Genomic DNA, 19206 nt, shown 5'->3' with positions numbered 1-19206 from the left:
GTCCGCCCACCCCCCCCGCGTGCGCCCGGTGCCCGGACGGGGCGGAGCGGAGCGCGCAGGCCCCGGCCCAGCCCCAGCCCGAGCCCAGGCAGGGCCGCCGCCGCCGCCGGGCAGCAGCTGGTGACGCAGGAAAAACGCCCCAGAGAGAGAGAAGCGCTCAGGGCCGGCACCCGGAGCGCGGGCAGCGGCGCCGGATTTGCCCTCCCGCTTCCCGCCGCAGCTCAGCCGAGTGGGAACCGGGGGAAGCGGAGCCGCCCCCTCAGAGCCGCGGCCTGGCATGAGACCGTGCCCCGCCGGCCGCCGGGCATGAGGCAGCGCCCAGGAGGGCTCCGGGCCGCCGCAGCAGCCGCCGCGGGACGAGGGGAAGCGGTGCGGGGGTGAGTGCGGAGCGGTGCCCGGGCGGGGCCGGGCAGCTGTTTGTGCTCCCCGGGGATGGGGCTCCGCGGGCCGGGGCGCGGCTGGGGGCGACGACGGAGCTCCCCGGGACCCGCGGGGTGTGAGGCGGCGGCAGCGCCTCCCTCGGAGCCCCGGCGTGTCGGCCCCGCACCGCCGTGTTTTGGAGGGCGAGGGAAAATGGCTGACGGCTCCTCATCCCCGGCTGCCGGCGGGGGGGAGCGCCCGGCGCCCTCGGGGGGCTCTGACCGCCTCTCCGGGGCCCCTCTGGCCGGACCCCCCGGTGAGGAGGGCCCGGTGCGTCCCCGCAGCGCTGCACCGGCATCGCCTCCCTTGGTTCTCGCTTCCCTTCGCCCCGAACGCCATTACTGAGGTGGAGTGATTGGGGCCGCGTAGGCCCGGGCGACGCCTGGAAATCAGGCCCTGCCGAGGCGCTTTCCCGACCGTCTCAATGAAATCCAGCAGCAGCAGCTCGTTCACGCCCGCTGTAAACACTGTTAACACGTAGGCCACTCCTCTGGCCTCGGCTTCCAGCGCCCCGGCTTCCATGTACGAAAAGCGTTCGTGGCTTTTTCATCTAATTCCTGCAGTTCACCGCGCCGCTTCTCCTCGGAGTTGTGTCTCAGGGCTTGTCTGTAGCGATTTATTTTAGGCAGGACAGCCCTCTTCCCTTGCCCGACGTGTACGGCAAAGGTAGTTGCGTGTAGTTTGGCCGCAGATACTCACTGTTATTGTCCTCGAGAAAACGGGATTTCACCACTTGGATGGGCTGTTGGGGTTTTTGTGTGTTAACATGTGCTTTCCCACTTTGTGCAGCTTTGTTTGTATACAGTGGGAATAGCTTTTGAAAATTACTTATTTTGTTCTTGAGTGATTTTTTTTTACCTTGTAGAGGTATCCAGAAATGTTGGGGTAGTTTTTAAGATGCGATATTTAATTTTCAGCTTGCTCCTTCAGAAGTCCAGTTAGGTATTTTGAAGATTTGCAGTAGCTCGCAGCTGTACAGGAAAAAAAGAACATTTCAGAAAAGAATTGTTCTAATTAAATGTTCAAAGGACTCCCAGGCTCGCTGCAGACATATTGTGTCTGTCTCAGCTGTTTTCATGTTATCTGTACAACTCGGTTTATACTTGCAGTTTTGCAGCTGTGTTCATATCACTGGACGTTTGTATCAGCCCAAAGACCCTCTGAAGCCGCAGGCTCAAAGCCAGCACAAGGCCTGCTTTTGCTGACCTACTTGCGGAGCTGGGGCCTGTATTTTTTTAAAAAGTTGTTGAATTGAGATACTGTTATGCATTCTTCAGTATACTTGTGGCAACACTTGCTGTGACAGATCACGTAAGCCGGGTTTTTCAGCAGCTTCTCAAGAGGCCTGACAAATGGGTGGTAAAATTGTTACATTTAGGAAGGGGCTGTTAATGGGTGTTTGGGGGATTGACCTTTATTGATTATGGAATAGAAACAGTGTCCCTAGTAAGAAAGAGGGGTGACTGAAAGCTGTAGGCAGCTAACTTTATTATTCATATTGTACTTGGGAATTTTTATTTTTTTTTCATATTTTACTTGAGAAATTGTCAGGCCTCCCCACCAAAAGTGTTGCTGATCAAGTTGCATATTTATTTCAGCAAAACCCAAGTCATACATAAGGGAGTTTGTTTGTTTGGGGTTTTTTTCTGTTTTGTTTTCTAAAACAATGCTTTTGATTCTTGAAGTTGAAGTAATGTTTATTCTTTGAACCAGCAAACTACAGTAGCTGATACCAAGAATTTCAGGGAGGCATACAGAATACATGTATTGATTATTCTGTTGCAGTACACCAGACAACAGTGATGCTTAATGATAGCTGTGTACAAAACCCAAAAACATAATCATAAAGCTGCAGTGGAAGAAACTCAAATTATCAGCATGTTTATGGGGAGGGAGTTAACCAGAAATAAATGTAAGATTGTATCATAGTAACTTTTCCCTCTCCAGAGGGTCTTGTACTTTCCTTTTGTGTAGTTTGTCTTCAGGGTGTTTCTTTTGGGAAGCTTCTGTCTTAATCTTGCCTGGCTGCTGCTCCATGTCTTGCAGAATGTGCCTTTGTGGCAATTTCTCTGCCCATGGAATTGACAGGAAGACTACATCTGGAGGTGGTAATCAATAAAGATAGTGGTAGCAAAACTGTTTTCCATCTCTGTGGAACACTGTCACCCTTACATAAACATTTTATTCCCCTCATTGTGGTGCCTTTGTACTCAGACCAGTGCAACTATGTTCTAGAGGCACACTTATAGGTTTATGCATTTTATTAATATGCCCAAATTCGTAGATGAGAGTCTCAAAATAAACTAAAATAGTGATTAATGTCTATTTTGCAGAATTAAATAGACTTCTGACAAAATAAAGGTACCTGTAATACCTTTGTTCCAAGACATCTTATATTTGAAATTAAAATTAGTTTAGGACCTTCCAGTATTAGTACAGCCTTGGGTAGGAATTAATTTATTTATTAGTTTGAACAATTTATTTTTAAATGGCTTTGAAGTTCTGTTTCTGTCAGGTGTGTATTGAAAATATATTAAATTCCATGGAAAGTATTTCTGCCCTTCCTGCTCTGGTTTAGACAAGTTCAGAAATTATTTCAGATATTTGAATGGAAAGTACTTTTATGTTAGGTAATACTCTGAGTGTAGAGATATATCTGTATATGTGTATATAAATATGTATGTGTGTGGGTATGTATTTACTCACTTTTTTTAAAAAAGAAATACTGTTTTATCTATTCTGAAAGATCAAAAATAGGTATATTTTAAAAACATCCAGATCAAGATAGCCTCATTTGTGAAGCAAATGAATCAAAGGTGTCCTTTACTGTTTTTAACTTAAAGCAGGATTTTATTTTTTTAAAGATAATCCAAACCCTGCAAAACCCTTGTAATTATTGTACTTACTTTAATTCTTTCTCTTGAATCACAAGAGCCTTGCTTATCCAGCACTTGCAGAGACCAGTGTGAAGATGTAAGAAACTTTGCTGGATTTTGTGTTAATTTGAAAAGTTGTAAATGAGAAGGCTTTTGTGTAGACAGTTGTTTGCTGGGTGTGAGCATTAATAGTAATTGGATGTGGATTCTCTTGTGCAGGTATCTTAAGTGTTTCTTACATGGACGTGTCTTCTCTTCATCCTCTGTGTAGCTGCACCCAGTTTTATTGTCCACATGACCCCTGTTTAAAATCAGAATTCTAAGTTCAAAGCTGTACTTCAGGGTATGTTTTGGAACACAGCTTGGTAATTTCTGTCTTTCATTGTAGTCCTTGTCTTTTGCAAAGCTGGCAGCGTTGTGTGCTGTTCCTGTAGGTTTGTCCATATCACACTTGTTATCTGTGATCTGTAAATACACAGCATTACCTTTATTTTTTAACATAACTGAGCGTTGTTCTGATATTCCAGAGCAGAGGCCAAGTTGGTTCTATTAGCACGTACTTGCATGCAGTGAGACTTGAATTTTTCTATCTGCGAAGTTTGTGTTAGAAAGATTCCGTGTTAGAAGAAACACAGTGACTTTTTTCCATGTATAAAATCTAGTTTTTTGTTCTCTTACTAATGTAGGAACATCTGAAATTTCTCACACTCTTATTATGAGGGCCATAATTCATTATGATTTCCCTTTTTAGAACAGTTATGTTGTATTGCCTGGTTCTCCTATGCTTAAGGCTAGAACATGGCTTGAGAATATGGTTGACAGAGGTGTCCTCTGCACTAGGGGATTTAGATACTTTGTTTAGAGTCTTCAGTAGATAGGGCAGAAAACTGTTCTGTCATTACCTTGCACCCTCAAAATGTCAACTGCTGCCTTTCTGATAATTGCAGTGCCCACCTGTGCCCATTGGTGCATGGAGCATCTTCTGTAGATCTGGGTTGGTAAAGTAATTTAAAATGGGGTGTTGCTGACATTGCAGGAGAGCTGTTAATAGCTGTTCTCACTGGAGAGGATGGGAGGAAAGTAAGTAAGGTCTTAAAGTAGCCATTTGTGACTTAGTATTAAAACTTTTTGCTTCTCTTTTAGTTTTTGGTTGTTTCTTTTTTTTGAGGGAGCTTAACAGCACAACCAGTTTCTTCTGCATTTTCTGTTGTGAATTTTCTAGTATTTGCTTTGTTTTATAAGAAGCCATTAGTTACTCATTTTATTTGAGAGTTGAATTCAGTCTGCCTGTTACTAAGGCTTTTTGGTTGTGAGTTGTTGACGTTTTTTCAAATAAAAATTATAAAGCTTGAAATGCAAACCACTGGGATATAGGTATGTTCCCAAGCTTGCTTTTTAAAAGAACATTGTTGATATATGATGTTCTTAAAGAGTTAGTTACTCTTGATTGTGAGAATGATTACTTGCTTTTGGTTGACTTTGTGTCAGTACAGCTCTGAAAGAGGTTCATGGGATGTAAATTTAAGATCTAGGTGTATTTTGAACACTGGTATCATCAACCATTTTCATGAAGTCAGATTGAAGATGCTTTGGGAGTAATGGGTAACTATCAGGAATGTTACTGTGGGAAGCTTTTATTTGTAGCATCCTTGATCTGCTTACAAAACCACTATGTAACCCTGTTTAGTGACTTAGTTTTTGTTACACATGTAACTGCTAACAGAAAAATGTGATTTTCTTGCTTTTAGATCTTTGCATGGACATTTCAGTAAATCCTAGTGTTTGGTAGTTAGCATTTAGCTGTGGATTTACTCAGAAGAGGGGAATTCCGCATTGCATCATTCCTTAGAGATGTGCTTTTTTTCCAAATTCCATTTTTAAGCTGGGATTCAAGACTGTGTGGAAGGCAAGACGTCCTTGTTGCATGAGTTTCCTCATATCCTCTCTGTTACAAATTGCAAAATACTTCTTTTTATAACAGAAGTGTTCAAGTGACTGCTTCAAAGTAATGAAAAGTATGCAGAGGGAATTTCAGGGCTGTCTTTTCATTAAGCTTTCATGTAAAATACCCAGAAGTCAAGTAATAGAAAATTGTCCCTAGAAGAGCCTTTAAGACAAGTAGCACTTCTTTGTAACAGTCGAATGACACATGGAATGACAGAAAAATGCACGTTCCAAATTCCACAGGGTTCAGTCCTTAACTAATTTAATTGCTGCTTAACCTTTTCTCGAGCTTCAGCAGGACTGCATGTGGGAAGAGGAAAAGGTTTGGTTTGTCTTAGCTGCAGCAACATGAAATGGTGAAAGAAGGAAAAAAAGATTGTTTAGAAATGTGTTCAATAAGAGAAGTCAGTGTGATGTGTGTCAGTTATGATCTCTCTGTTGCCAGAGAGGCTTTTTTGGTTGGAGGAGGGTGTCCTCACTGCCACAGTGCTGTGGGATAGTGGGGACAGGCCTGTGTTGGCTGTGGGTGGAACTTCAATTTTCTTGTCCAGAAATAAATTTGACAGTGAGGAGAAGAAAAGTATCTTTTTAAATATAAGATAGGAATTCATGTTGTTGTGCAAACATACTGGCATCTTGGTAAATTAGCCTTGAGTTGTTTATGTTTAATGTTTTTCTGTTGTTTTAGCAATAAAGTACTTCAGTGTGTTTTTTACTGCATTTCAACAGGACAAGTTAATGAATTTGAAATTTAAATGATAAAGATGTATCTGTTTAACTTAATTTATAAGTAAATATGTTGATGTAATCCTGAAATTTTGATAAACCAAAATATTAAACTATACTTTAAACTGTATTTTAGACATTGTAAATTTCTGATTTAGAAATAGAATATTAATTGTTTGGTAATTTCTGATGTTTTCTTTTAATGTGTTTTCCTGAATCCTTTAGCTGTGAGGATTTCCTTTTTTTTTAATCTCAAATTGTGACATAAATCCTCTGGAGGTTGAAGATATAACTCAAGTGGCTGGTTCTACAGTTTCAGGTTCAGTTTTGCACAGCTCTCCATGTGTGTTGGCCTGTCTTTCAGACAGTGTTTTATTAACCACAGTGGGGCCTTAAAATCCCAGGTGCTTTTCCTTGAATACTTAGAGTGGTGTGTGTGTGTATATAGACACACACGTGCACACTCCTGCAATGGGACTTTTTCTAGGATGATGTACTGACTTTTTTTCTTAGGTGAGGTGGTAATGTCAGATTTCTAAAGTGCTTTACAGTTCTCTTGCTGTGTCAGGATGTCTTTGTGATAGTTTTGGCAATTAGGCAGCAGCACAGCCTGAAAATTCTTACAGTGTGTCTTCTTGTAGCCGTTCAGCCAGGTTGCTGTGGTTGATAGTTTGTCACATGTCTAGTGAAGATGCAGCTGAAAACATGAATTTCCTTTGTGCCTTTTTTTCCTTTTCCTTCCATGTATAGGATTGCCAAACTGAGGGGTTTTTTTTTGTTGTTGTTTTTTGAATGGATGCAGCAACCATCAGTTGAGTGATGTTCAGTGAGATGATCAGTGAATTCAGTGGTAGTGAAACCTTGCTGTAAGCTAATGTGTAATGAAAAAACCCCAATTAGTCCCAGCCTCTGGTTAGCAGGTGTATGGCTGGAATTTTCCACTTATCTGCACCATTCTGAGATTTTTGACTAGATGAAGGAGGGTTTGTTTGGTAGTTCATTCTGTCATGAATGTTCCTTTTATTTTCTGTCACTTTCCTGATAATGGTATGAATATTTGGGACCAGTAGAATTCAGGATAAGTTGCCTGGAGGCAGCTGGAGGAGGACAGTGGTTTAGTTTCATTGTTGGTAGGTGAGAGCCAATACAAGAGTTTAATTTGGAGATTCCACTGCACTGTGTTGGTTGATCCTTAGATGGTACTTGAGAAGATGATCTTTTTCTGAAGATGAAATTGTACTGATACTCGATGCACTGTTTGTGTCACATTTACCCAGGTACAAGTATCACCCTGAAGGCTGAGGTGTTGTGCAGGTTATGGACTCATGTAGGCCAGCAGTGAGTAACTCAACAGTGGAGAGCAGAGGATCAAACTCTCTCCTGCTTTGTGCTCTCAAGTATGTGCTTACACTGTGCTACACCTGAAATACACTTTGAGGATTTGGCAGTGTTGATGAGTCACTGTATTTCTTTGTGGGTGTGAAAATACAATAAATAAGTAGTAGTTCATGCTTAAAATGAAGACTAACCCTGTAGTTCTACTTTCAGTTAGTCTAACAGCAAAATTTGCTTTAAATGTGAGTTTATCATTGCATGTCACTTAAGTTCTAAATTGTGGTTGTCCACTAGAATTCTTTATTCCATATATTTGACATAATCAGTTTCTCTAGTGTGTTTCATCAATTTAAGTTCTTGTCTTAGAACTTCTTTCCAGAAATGAAGTGGTGGGGGAGAAGCCTGAACAGCAGTGTTGACATTTAAACAGTTCAGTCACAATGATTTTTCCTTTGATAGGAATTGTGAAGAAGTTCCTTTGGGGGTACATTTCTGTAGGTATAAAAAACTTTGCTTCTTATATAGGCTGCCAAACTGTTTGTTTTCTCTTAAGCTGTTTTCATGATTTTTGTGATTATTTTCTCTTAATAAGAAAATACTGTTAAAATCTTTGTAGTTTCCTTCTACTTGCCTGTTTGGTCAGGTGATAGTAATCTGCTTTCAAGGAGAGTTGTCTTGTTTCTACTGAATAGCTGATGTTCTGTTTCCCCAGAATTGGTGATGCTAGGGGTATACTTTGGAGACACTTTCTATCTGTGAATAAGAAAGTGTCTGCATTACAGACAACAGCTTGTCACAGGGTGCATATAATCAGTTGAGTTTTTTTCTTTGCCTTGCTGCATTTGTAGATATGAGGCTGATGTTTGAGGTGCCTTGTTATTGATTCTTGATAAATGGAAGTGAAAAGTTTGTTTTCTGCATATCATTTCATCAGGACGTGGGGTTTGTATCTCAGAGTGGATTTCTCAACAGAACTAAAAGCTTATTTTTTAAAATGTATCCATTATTAATTTTTTAGTCAAATTGTCAGATGGCTTAGTGAAGTTACTTTAAAATTGTGTGTGGTGAAAAACAAATGATGCAAAGAGCCTTGGGAAAAAATTATGAATCATGGTCTATATAAGCATTTTATAATAATTTAAGAACCATTTAGTGGGATAGTAAATAGATCCTGTGATCCAACCTGGTTTTGAACACTTCCAACAATGTGACATCCACAACTCTGGGCAACCTGTTGGAGTGCTTCACCACCTTCACAGTAAAGATTTTGTTCCTAGCCCTTTGTCTAAACCTATCCTCTTCCAGCTTAAAGCCATTCCCCCTTGTCCTTGTCAGAAGTCCCTCTCCAGCTTTTTTCCAAGTCCCTTTTATGTACTGGAAAGTGCTTTAATGTCTCTCCCCAGAGCCTTCTTCTCCAGGCTGAGCAGCCCAGCTCTCTCAGCCTGTCTTGATGGCAGAGTTGCTCTGGCCCTCTGGTCCTTTTCCTGATCTCCTCTGGACCCGCTCCAACAGGGTCTTTGTTGTGCTGGGGACCCCAGGGCTGGACACAGCACTGGGGTGGGATGTCACCAGAGCAGAGTAGGGAACAGAATCCCCTCCTTCACCCTGCTGCCCACGCAGCTTTGAATGCAGCCCAGGGCACGTTTGGCTTTCTGGGCTGTGAGTGCACATTGCCTGGGTTGTGTTGGGCTTCCTGTCCCCCAGCAGCCCCAAGTCCTCAAAGCTGCTGTCATTCCATCCTTTACCTGGCCTGTGCTTGTGTTTGGGATTGCTCTGACCCATATGTGGGAACTTGCACTTGGTCATGAACTTCAGGTTCCTCTAAGTTTATATAAACAGGGAAAATGGGGAAATAGGAGAATGAAGCTTGTCATTAAACTCCCCGCCTCCCCTTAATTAGGAGCTCTTCCTCCCGTTGGATCCTTGACTCATTCAGTCAGATGGAATTGGATTGTCATTCACTATTTTATCTGTGGAATTCTTTTTGTAAATGCATGTGTGACATCAGTCTAAATTCTGAGTAGAATTATTCCTCTGTTAATAAGCTTGATAGGTTCTTCAGGTTCTTTCCATTCTCATCCTGTATGTCAACTGAACATGAATCAAAAAGTTTGCGTTGTCTTTATGTTATTGATGAAGAACTGGGGCACGGAGGCTGTGAACTTCAAACCTACCTCTTGTCATAGCTTTTGAGTGGATTTTTGTTAGATATTCAGGTGTTACACAGTTTTGTTGGCTTAAATTTCTGTTGTGCCTCCTTGCTCTTTCTGAGTTTTCTCTTTCTGTCAATACCAAGAAGAATGAGAGGAGGATGAAAAGATGAATGAATCTGAAAAAGGCTGGTGTGTTTTCCAGCAATGTTTTTGTACAAGACACAGAATTAACTTTGTGGAGTTCTGTTTAGCTGCTTTATAAGCCAGAGATTTCCCTTTTATTTCTGAAGTTCTGTTTCTTTCCTTATAAAACATCATTAAACTTCTGTGACAAATAAGGTACTGACAATTCTTCTTCTTGGTGCCTCAGTTGATTACTGTTTACCCAGGGGACTTAGGTCAATGGAAATGAAATTACAGTGGAAACCAGATTACTCTGAAAATTCCAATTAGGTAGGAGAAAAATGACAAATTCAGCCTTTGACAAATACAGAGAGCATGTTGTGTCTGTCTCTCATGTAATTTTGTTAAATGAAAACTTGTGAAAAAGTCCTAAGATGTTGACTGTCACAGTGGATGTAGCTGTTGTACTCAGCTACTCATGCTCTGTCATCTCTAGTTCAGTTTTTTCTTTACCTGAGTTTCCAGGTAATGTTTTAATTGTAGAGTTTGGTTGTTTTGCTGACAGTTTCATAGCTCTGGCTTTTCTTTTCTTTTTTTCTTTTTCTTTTTTTTTTTTTCTTTTTTATTTTTGGTTTTTGTTGTTATTGTCGTCATCAGAAATAAAATTTTTGCCACCTTCTGTGTTTTACAACTTATGTGGTGTTACCTGCTGTGGCTTTGTCATTAAGTCGTCTGCTTGTAGTGAGAGTATTCAAAGTATTACTGCCAAATAATTTTCCTGACTCATTGCAATCTGCTGAGTATTCCACTGGCTTTATCATAATTTCCAGGACAGTTTGTTGCCTTCACCTTCTCAGACTTCTTGCACTTGGCATTATTTGCTGTGGCTGCTTAATATTTCTTTTATGACTGAACTTGTGCTGTTGGTGGACTGACATTCCTGGCATTTATCATCTGCTAAACAGCTTTCTCTGTGTGCATTTTCCTGTGATATCCATTATGCTTGGGAAGAATTTTGCTCTTTATGACTTTTCTGTGTTGTGAAGGCTCATTTGTGCCATAATGTACATGAACCTTGATTATATATTAGTTAAATATGTGCTAATTCTAATTGTCTGTATTCTGTTTCCTTCCTTTTCCCTTCTCTTCTAGGGTGTAATTTCATGAGAGATTTGCAGTAATGCTGAAAGAGTTGGTTCTATTCATGGTTATGTGTTCTTCCTGTTTCTCCTGCCATTGTTAGTGTTCATAGGGCATATGATGCAGCTGAAAACTAAAATGATTTTATTCCTATCCTCCAGTTACCTTTCAGCCAGCTTGGCTTCTTGATCTGGCTGGTGATGTGGTGATACAAGGGCTAATTCCATAGTGGTGAAAAAATGGTTAGGATGGAATCCAGCAGGATCACCCTCCTTCCTTTCTTGTCACTGTGGAGACCTCCCTGATTTCAAACGGACTGAGAGGCTCTGCACTGGGTGAATGCTTGTCCACATGCAGAAATACAATGAGACCTATTTTCTAAAACTTCTCAGGATATTATACTTGTACTGGGGGATGAGATTGCTGTTGCACACCGAGATTCCAACAGTGGAAGCAGAATAGATCCATGCACAGTGTGGTAGCAAACCCACCTTATTGGAGTTTTGTCACTCTCATGTGGTGCTGGTTTAAGCACTGTCCCTGAGAAGAACAGGTCCAGTGTTCCTCTTGTCTCTCTGGGCCTGTTGGTAGGCTCAGCTCTTAAATGGGATCTTTGTAGGCTGTTTTGTGACTGAAGGGAGGGCTCATGAGCAAGGGGGTTTATGGGATTGGTAGTTTATGGGATTATTTCAATGCAGGGAGAACAGCAGCAGTATGTGTTGTGGATTTTTTTTTTATTTTGTGTGTGGTGAGTTGTGGGTTTTTTGAATGACTTTCTGGTTTTCAGATAGCTGCAACACAGTTCTTAAACCCATCCTCAACCCTTAGGATGATTGTTTTCTCCCTTAGTTGGTTGTTTTCTCCTGCATTTCTCAGTAAAGAAGGTTATGACATGCTTTTTAGTAGGCTTTATGGATACAGGAATACTGTGTTTCTGGGACAGTGGTGTCACTTCTTGGTTCTGGCAGGGGAGGGTGAACACAGTGGAAATAATTCTCTTATTTCCAACCCTGCTTTGTTCTTAGTGTACTTTCTAGGGGCTTTTTGTTCCTTTCCAACCTCCTTTTCTATGTATCTTTTTGCATTTCTATCAAACTACAGCCTTTTGTGTTGGCAGAAGGAGCATGAAGACAGAAGACAAAACTGCTGTTCTGTTGCCACTTCTTACTTCCCTATAGAGAGGCCAAGATTTTTAAGGGAAGTTGTTACACAAGTTCTCTGGAGCAAGGAGATAATTTTCAGGGATTTCTGGAGCATTCAGTCTGCCTAGGAAGATGGGCTTGTATGAGTTTGGTTGAAATGGAGCATGTTTAAGGCAGACAATATTAAAAGACATGAGCTATCATCTTGTAACACCTCTAGGGAGCTTGTGCAAGCTTGATTTTTCAGGCTAAGTATCTTCTGACTGAAATGGTTGTAAGGCAGCAGAAAATGTCAAAATGTTTACTTGCAGTTATCTGGCATGGAACAGTACAAAAACTGCCAGGCTGAGTAGGCAGTTGGTACGTTGAAACTAGTTGGAAGTTTGGCTAAGTTTGTTAAATAGTTGTGAAGAAGCTTATTGAAACACAAATTTTAATGCTGGTGTCGCTTTCTTCTGTATTAGAGATATTTGAATTACACTTGACAATGATGATGGTGGAGTTTGGGTTCTTGTGCTTAGTTTGTGCTGATTAAACATTACACAAAAAGCAGAGTTTTAAAAAAAGTGAAATTACCGCTTGTACAGTAACAGGAATGCTTAGATATTTGAATTTAAAGCATTTAAAAATATCTAGGTATTTCACAAAGTTGTTTTTGTCATGATTCAAGAACATAATCTGCTTACAATTTAATACCTGTGTTAGGTGCTGTATCATGCTTTAATTATTTACAGTTAACCAAGCAGTAAGTTGTGTTGGTTTTATACATTGTGTAAAAATTTCCATAATGTGTTGATAATGTTGCAGAATATTAGATGTAAAAACTACTATTAATAAATTGATTTTCTTTAGTACAGTGTTTAACATAGTTTAGAGAAGCCATTAAGTTTTCCATCAGGAACATGATGGGAGCCAGAAGGGCTGAGCCTGATTTTTGCAGGCCAGTTTTAGACTCCACTTTTCTACCAGAATCTTTACACTCCAATTGCAGTGTTGGCATCGGGTGCTGCACACCATGGTGGCACATCAGGAGCTGGGCATAAGCAGGGTTTAAGAAACAGTGCACAAGTAACATGTAAAAATAACGTTGTAGTAATATCCCTAATTTACTGGCTGAATGACTTCAGCCAACATTTCAAATATTTATAGTCCTGAGTTTTGCAAAGCCTTAAGTGCAGTATATATACTATAAATAAGGTCATGTTTTAAAGCTGCAAGTGGGACAAATCTGCAAGATGCCATTATCCTTCCCTTCAGATACTTGAGAAAGAATGGAGGTAGCAAAAGCTGTTCAGCACTTACCAGTGGCCTCATAAAATGCATGAGTTTCATCAGAAATTACAGAATCCACGATGTGTTTATGTATCTCAGGAAGAAACCAAGGCCAGGGATGGTACTGAACATGAGTGAGGATTTGGACCTCAGTATGGTTTGGCACAGTCTTCCAAGCATGGAATGTTGAAGAGTTATTTTGTTTTTTATTCTGTTCTGTAGGAAGAATTGGAATTGTGAGCAGTATTAAATGGCTCTAGTACCTCAAAGGGAGTGTTTTGATTTAAGCTTTTCTAATTAACTTTTTTAGATTTTTGTCTGCAGTTAGTGTTATCTGTAATCCTGAGGCAGTTGGACTAGATGATCACTGGAGGTCCTATGCAGATGAACAAAACAATTATATTCTTAAATATTCTTATGATAGAAGGAGGAAGTAGATACTTTGATTTTAGCTTCTTCAGTCCTGCCTATGAAATTGTGCTTCAAAATATCTGAGCTTTCTTTGTGAGCCCTGCAGCAAAAGAAGAAAACAACATCCAAGGAAGTTTCAGAGGTTTATCTTCTGTTTATGCTCTGCTGGAGCTAGGGTACAAAAGTTCTTAACAGTTCTGAAGTGTTTGTGCCCCACTCATAAAAGGACGTGAGATATTCTGTGGATGTCTTTTGGTATTTACAGGACCCATGTTCTTCTCTAGTTAACAGTAGGACCTGGCTTAAAGAGACATTGTAGAATCGAATGCAACCTAAAATAACAGCAAAACCTTCCTGCATAAATTGAAAGCTGAAGTACTATCAGTGGCTTCACCACTACCCTCATATTTGATACAAACCCCAATGTTTTTAGCAAGCTAAAGGTCCAAGCATTTGATGATGAAAGGAGAAAGGAGCCTTGAGCATTGTCAGGGTTGGGCATCCACAACCTCCATGGGCAGTGTATTCCAGTGTCTCACCATCCTCAAACTGAAAATTTTTTTCCTAATATTTAACCTAAATTTCCCCTCTTTCAGTTTGTGCCCATTACTTCTTTTCCTGTCACTGCCATTCCTGATGAAGAGTTGCTCTCCAGTTTCCCTGTAGACCCCCTTCAGATATTGGAAAGTTGCTGTGAGGTCTCCACTCAACCTTCTCTTCTCCAGGCTGACCAGGGAGATGCTCCACTGCCCTTACCAGCTTTGTGGCCTCCTCTGGACTTGCTCCAACAGTTCCATGTCCTTGTATTGGGGACACCAGAACTGTACACAGCACTCCCACGTGGGGTCTCACCAGAGCAGAGTAGAGGAGGAGAATCAAAAGATGTTAGAGAATACCTGAATTTCTGTACTGCATTGTAACACTTGTCTGATTAAATTTACAGGGAAAAATTAGAGTTTAAAAAAATGAACCTTTACTGAGTGAAACCAGAATTATTAACATGATTTTAACAAACAGGAACACATTCCTAGCCAGACCCTTCACCTAGCAATTCACAATTTCATACTGTTAATATATTACCAATTACATAGATAAAACTATAAAATTGCTAATAAATATTGCACATGGCAACCAAACGAATGGGGTGACAGTGAGAGCACGTCACAGAGTAATGTGAGTTATCTGGTAAGCTTGGCACAATAAAATGTGCACTAACACAGCCAAGTGTCAGGTCATCTACCTAGAAAAAAGCACATACAGAAAACTTTGTATATATTGGTGAACGTGACAAAAAGCACAGTTATTTTACAAAAGCAACTGCCTGTGAACACCACAATTGTATGTTTGTAGCAAGAATAAATCTTAGTACTGTTTTTTTAATAGAAACATATAATTTTGGTCGCAGAACTGATAAGAAACTTGTGAATTACAGCCTTTTACATCTAGAAAAAAAGTAAAAGTTCTCCCTCCACACCAGTTTGCTGCCCCAGTGAGATGAGAGTGCAGTGGGATGAATCAAATATCTGAGCCCATTACAGAACAGGAGAGACCATCCATTGCCAAAGTAGCCTGGCTGTTCTGGGGTTTGCAACTATTTGTCTACTCCCTTGCAGTTAGGGAATAAAGATGTCCTTTTGAGATTGCTGTTTATATTCTCTTTGACTTTTGGGCTTATCAAAGAAGAAAAAGAACTGAGAAATCAGCCAACAAGAACTACACAAACTGTACTTTTACTGGCACTTTCCATTCAAAAAAATCAGAGCTGCCAATCAAGCACACAAACAAAATCAGGGAGAGCGGGAGAACCTATCTTTTCGTCCAGCTTTTGAGAAAAGGTACAACATTTCCTCCACGTGACATGGCATCTCCTCCTTGGTTTTGAAGCCCCAAATGATAAATACAGTAAGGCATTATTTTGAGATAGGAGCTTTTAAGCTGTGGACTTCAATAACAGAACCAATACATCTAAAATGTGTGTTTTGCAGGTCTTTTAACTTGGGCTGCAAGAAAACATTTGACTGCTTGAATTAGCACACAGAGCTAAGAAAAGCAACTGATACCACTACCACCTATATATAGATACACTTTCAATTAGGAATAATGTACATATAGAGAAACCATCTCTAAACATAACTCCTAAAACACAAATGATAAAGCGTAACATATTCAGTAAAAGTGTTCTTTGGGCAAGTGAAAAGGGAGGATACCAGATGCATTTCCAGAACACTGGGACTGTTTTTGCTCAAGTGTGGTTGAACTTTGATGATGAATTTTGCTCCATGGCTTGCAGAGGTGTAGCTGTCACATCCATTTTTGAATTGGATGAATCCAGGACCAAACTGTGGGTTTAACAATCAGAAGTAAGGACCAAGAGCATTTAATAAGTCTTCAGTGCAAACTTTAGACATACTGTTTTCTTGAAGTAGTGTCAGATGTAACGATACAATAACAATTGCTCCTCAGATGATAGATTACCAACTGTGAAAGTATTCCCTGTCCTTGCCTGAACTGTTCTATGGCTGCCTGAAAAGGAACTGTGTTTGCAGTTGGACCTGAAGTATCAGCTCAATCCTGATTGGCTCTATTGCCAGGAACACACATTTTGGGTTGCAGAAGGACAACTTTGTGCGTAAATCAACTGTAGCATAATTGGAAAAAAATATAACAGTATTAATTGAATCTGAGTGAAACAAATTATATTCTGAAGTTCCTTGATATTTTTGTTGTTTTAGTTTTGAAGGTATTTCCTATTGTAGCTTGTTCTATTAATACTAAGATAAAACAAAATCTTACCCACTTCTTTGCATGTTCATTGGGAATTCAAGAAAAGGGCTTCATGGTAAGTGAAAGTCATCGTTCAAACCATGTAAGCATTTTAAGATAGATTTTTGCATTTACTAGATAGAAGTTACTTAGTAAGTTTGCTTTTCTTATGTTCCAGTGTGTCCATTTTCCAGTGCTTTTTATATTTACTGGATTCTGTTCTTGAAAAGTCTGGGTTTTTTTACTGTCACAACTACAATTTTCATCTCCCATCATAAAACCCATCATATTTAGCTACTTACCAGTGCCTTGAATGTAGTTTCTTCATTGCTGGGAAATGTTTAGACCGGTAGTTTAAATAACAGAATTTTAGGGGCTGAACATTTATGTCCCTCTTCTTTCTGTCACTGAGATACACAGAATATCTTTGAGGATGTATTTTGATGCCAATGTGATTCCCAGTGAAAGCTCCTGAGAGTGAAGGAGTGGTTGTGCAGGATGAGGCCCAGTCTTGATCAGCACTTTGTCTGTGACAGCAGCCTAGGATGTGCACCTATGGAAAAGCATGACAGCAGGGCAACATGCTTCATCCATCAGGGAAACTCAGTTAATTGTCTTAACAGTTGGTGGGTTTTTCTGTAAGGCATTGACTGAGTACTGTATATTTGGATTTGTCTCTGTTTACTGTCACATGAGCTAAACACTTCAGAACAGGAGCTGAAACTGTTTTTTCCATCTGTTAGCCAGAATGCAGTGTGTGATCTGGAGGCCTATCCTTTCATTACATTATTTGTGAAAAAGCATCATGTGCTGTAAGTAATCAGGGGTGCACTCTCTGACTGTTACATGTCCCAAGAATTATTGGCAGGTGAATGTCTTTTGGAGAAAGACGCTGCTGCTCTTCAGTTCCCTTTCAGGGCCTGGCCTTCAGCAATTACTGCTTTGAAGCAAGACAGTCCTTTGATGTAAAGGGTTTCCTTTTTTTATTTAAGTCTTTTGGGAAATTACTCCACATGGAAGCACCTCTCCTCTGAAGACACGCTGACATGCTTGGGAGTGTTCAGCCTGGAGAAGGCTCTGGGAAGACCATAGAGCCCCTCCTAGTATGGAGAGGGGGCTTACAGGAAAGGCATGTAGTGATAGGACAGGGAGAATGGCTTCAAACTGAGAGTCGGTTTGGAATAGATGGTAGGAAGGAATTATTTCCTGTAGTGACGCACTAGTGCAGGTTGCCCAGAGGAGTTGTGGATGCCCCATCCTTGAAAGTATTCAAGGCCAGGTTGGATCAAAGGAACAGCCTGGTTTAGTGGAAAGTGTCCTGTCCATGGCAGGGGGTTGGAACTGGATGATCACTGCAGTCCCTTCCAACCCAAACCATTCTGTGATGCTGTGAAAAAAGTTAATACATTTTGAGTATAGTGGCTTTGTTGCCTTGATGTGCAGAGCCCAATCCTGTCATCAGCCTTGGCTTGAATACAGTTTGTTTTGATTAGAATTTCTTGGGCTTCAAGTTTGGAAGTTCTCTTTCTATGCTCTTACTGCTTGCTTAAACTCATGTGAGTGCTGCGTATAGGAGCATCTTGTACAAGGTGAAGTTGGATACTGTTAAGTAGCTGTATCTTAGTTGAGCTTAGTCCCAACACCAAGTTTTGAAACTAAAAAGAAAAGAATCCTGAAAGAACTGAAGTATGTTTCAGGACAATTCCCCTTTGTTTTGTGAATTTGAGGGCAAATAGAATCGGATGTTTATGTGGATGTTCTCAATGTTCCAGAAACTTATGCTGCCAAATGACTTAATTTCAGGTGTATTATGTGAAATGATCACAAAAAAGGTTGCTTGAAGTAACCTATTTTTTACTGAGAGCAGTTTTAGTTTGTAACTATCACTTAGCTCGAATTCTGTCTTGTACTGTACCATTAAGACATTTATTGCGTTGAACTAATGTTGGAATCTGAAGCAGTTGACTACGTCTCATATACACTCACTTCTTTAGGAGGAGAAGGAGCTTAAAGGTTTTTTTTTGTAATATATGCTATTTGAGATAACATTTTCTGATTGCTGCTTATTAGGTATTTTTTAAATGTTGAAAGTTAGATACTTCTTGCTCTACTGAATAGTAGCTTAATGACAGGTTTTGCATTAATCATTGAATGCATTTCACTTTCACTTCATGTCAGTGTTAATGAGTGAAATGCTGCGACCTCCAGTTCTCTATTCTGATTATGTAAATAATTTCTTCCTTCCTGAAAGATACAAGGCACAGGGAGGAAAGAAAATGGAAAATGTGTGGGGGTGTCTGTATGTTGTAACTACTGAATTAGGTCAGTGTTACAGATTTGGGGGAGGTGTTTCTAGTTGAAGAGTCATTCTGGTTGAAATAAAGGAATAGGGTAGAAGTCTAGAATTTTTAAACTAGAATCACATAATAATCCTTGTGATGAGTCAGTATTTATTAAGGTTTTAAGAAGGCAGTTCCTAGAATCCTGTGTGAAACAAATCAGTGATACCTTTCAACCCCAAATTTGTATTGCTGCTGTTAAGCCCTTTTGCAGTACACATCACACTTGTGATGAAGCATATCTGTGAGCTCCCGTGTCATGGGAGCATCCTTCTGGAATAAATTGCTGTATGGTTGTTAGAAAGCTCTGTTGTTACATGTTAAGCAGTTCTTACTCTGGCATTCATTGTTTCCACATGGCAAAGTAGATTTTGTGATGTATGTCCTCACTTGTGTATAACCAGAATACTTTAGTTAAAGGAAAAATAGGTCTGTCCCCCAGATAAGGCTTAGGTAATGCTCATGAATAATAAAATGTGTTTTGAGGTCTGCCTCTGTCATCTGGCACCTTGCATTTGCTTTTTTCTGAGACTGTATTTTAAGTAGCTAATTCAGGGAAAGA

The 19206-nt window shown here is 40.3% G+C and overlaps 1 protein-coding gene across 5 annotated transcripts in view; it reads left to right on the top strand.

Annotated features, from left to right (window-relative positions):
• The first annotated feature begins 24 nt into the window (after positions 1-24).
• Positions 25-19206, top strand: part of USP9X (ubiquitin specific peptidase 9 X-linked) — a 96704-nt gene continuing 77522 nt past the window's right edge. For 3 of the 5 annotated variants that reach the window (XM_041487923.1, XM_041487921.1, XM_041487920.1), the window contains exon 1: positions 27-377. The gene's annotated coding sequence lies outside the window, so the exon portion shown is untranslated. Of the gene's footprint in view, positions 378-19206 lie in introns of all 5 variants that reach the window. The other 2 variants (XM_041487924.1, XM_041487922.1) reach the window with 2 other exon arrangements.

Source organism: Pyrgilauda ruficollis, unplaced genomic scaffold (assembly GCF_017590135.1).
Source record: "Pyrgilauda ruficollis isolate IOZ18807 unplaced genomic scaffold, ASM1759013v1 scaffold85, whole genome shotgun sequence".
In the NCBI taxonomy this organism is placed as follows: Eukaryota; Metazoa; Chordata; class Aves; order Passeriformes; family Passeridae; genus Pyrgilauda; species Pyrgilauda ruficollis.
This window is presented reverse-complemented; position numbering and strand designations above follow the sequence as displayed.